The 2,238-nt window shown below is 34.0% G+C and overlaps 1 long non-coding RNA gene across 1 annotated transcript in view; it reads right to left on the minus strand.

Annotated features, from left to right (window-relative positions):
* Positions 1–3: 3 nt before the first annotated feature.
* LOC104870571 overlaps positions 4–2,238 on the minus strand; it is a 2,954-nt gene continuing 719 nt past the window's right edge. The window contains exons 2-4 of the long non-coding RNA XR_782551.2: positions 2,083–2,155; positions 132–195; positions 4–47 (exon numbers count right to left, since the gene is read on the minus strand). This is a non-coding gene — a long non-coding RNA (uncharacterized LOC104870571). The remainder of the gene's footprint in view (positions 48–131; positions 196–2,082; positions 2,156–2,238) is intronic.

The following is a 2,238-nucleotide window of genomic DNA, read 5'->3' on the forward strand; positions in this document are numbered from 1 at the left end:
GATGCCTTTTCTTCTTCTTTTGCCTTGTCCAGGCTTTTCTGTTTAATCTACATAGGATACATATAAAGGTACAGTGAGATAAAGTACTGACATTTATACATAAAAATTTGCAAAGAACTAATCTGTATTACCTCACTGATCCCTCTTTGCCACATTTTCCTTATGATTCTTCCCCCTTTCACGAAATTCAACACTCTTAAAAATGAAAAAAAAAGAGAAAATACAAAGGAGTTAAACACAATAAAATCCAGTAAGCATAATATATGACTAGAACATAAGAAAACAAATTAAAATGATGTGTAGAAAAGATAAAACTGATTTTTTTTGGGGGGCAGTTGGGATTGAACTCGGGTTCTTGTGCTTGCAAAGCAGACACCAGAACCACTGAGCTAGATCCCTGGACCCTTAAAACGGATTAATTGTAATGCAATCTTGTCCTTTTATCCAGTGATGCTAGGAAACTGGACCTCATTTATTATACCTTCTGACTAGATTTTACTTTAGCTCTTAAAACAAGATGACCATATTATGGGAGAAAAATGCAAGGTACTCTCAATGACTAAATTAGGACTTAAAACATGAATCAAGACAATGTTTTAAAGAAACACTTTTCAACATCAACTGTCAAAACCAGTGCATCTCCAAAATTTTATCATTCTATTTGCTAAATTAAAGACAGAGAACAATGATCCTTAATGCCTCAAAATTTTAAGAAGTATACATTTAAAAATTGCTCCTATATTATAAACAATAAAATGATAAAAAAGAAAAGGAAAAAATGAAAACCCAGGGCTGGGGATTTAGTTCAGTGGTTCTGGCGCCTGCCTCACAGGCACAAGGGTCTGAGTTTGATTCCCCTATGCCAAAAAGAAAAAAAAAAAAAAGCTAACCCACCTGGAGTGGTGGTGTTAACTGGGATGGATGGTTGTAAGAATGGGTACATGAACATTACTATTTAAATAACCAGAAATTCCCCCTAAATTACAAATGTCTGGTATTAAGTGGTAGTAAGACATGAAAGAACTCCGTAAAATTAAGTTGTAATACTCAATTCTTGTATGACATATTATCTGAGTTAGTCTAGAATACTATTGTGAATGCCTCTTTAAAGTGTGACTTTGTAAAGCAAACAGTCATCTTTTTCTTATACATTGGGTTTCCTACTTGATTACAGAACTCAAAGAATACAATATTAAAAGACCATTCAAAATTAAATTAATGTTGTTTATAATGATTAAATCAGTGTGGGTTAATTCAAGGAGATAAAGGCAGTGTACCGGAGGGGATTATTTACTCTACTTAACTCATACAATTCCTGCTACTGTTGGGTACCTTGAAAGAAGAGAATTTTCAGTGATTTGTGTAGTTTTTAAAACTCCTAGCATTTATTTGTAAGGACAGCTGAACTCAGATAAAATAAAGAACTTAAAAACAAAAATCTCAAACCGCATGCATTTTTAAAGTAAAAGTCTATGAAAGGAATACATCATTGTTAACGATGCGACTACTACTCTTTGGTCCATTCAACTCTGCCATGTAAAAAGGAAACTCTGGTTTATTATGTAGCACATACACAGTACTGTTAACATATGAAGAGGAAAATCGGTGGTGTGCTTTTTGCCCTATATCTTCAAAGGTAGATCTAGACAAAAATACACATATATTCAATTATCTCTACAGCAGGAAACACAAGAAAAAGTACCACAGTCTTTTTACATTACAAGGGCTTTTCCATTCTTACTTTTCTTTGCACAGTACAGTATGTGACAGATCTACATACACTCCCAGTATACTGTAATGTGTTTGATAAACACAGGGATGAGAATATCTACTAGTTGGGTCACTTCCAGAAAGGGCATAGAAATAATCTGGCTTCATAATCAAATACAGCTTAATGAAAAGGAAGAAGGCTCATAACTTCTTAAAGGGAATAAATAATATGACAATAAAAATCTTTTGATGTTTTGAAGAATCAAGAGTAACGTATATGAATGAAAGTGCTTTGATCTGAACCTAGATGAGAAAGCAGCGGTCCACATAAGCACAACATTATGAGAATCTCTGAGAGTGGAATCAGCTTACAGGCCTATTATCTGCTATCCAGCACTTGCAGTAATCACAGAATTTCTTTGGTTGAGACTTCCAGTAGTCGGCCCTGAAAAAGGGAAAAGAAGTCTAAGCTTCTTCAAAATGAAGGTAAAATTCTGCACACTTTTGTTTCATATACTGTACAAGCCT

Source organism: Fukomys damarensis, unplaced genomic scaffold (assembly GCF_012274545.1).
Source record: "Fukomys damarensis isolate Sample0158 unplaced genomic scaffold, DMR_v1.0_HiC HiC_scaffold_53403, whole genome shotgun sequence".
NCBI classification, from domain to species: domain Eukaryota; kingdom Metazoa; phylum Chordata; class Mammalia; order Rodentia; family Bathyergidae; genus Fukomys; species Fukomys damarensis.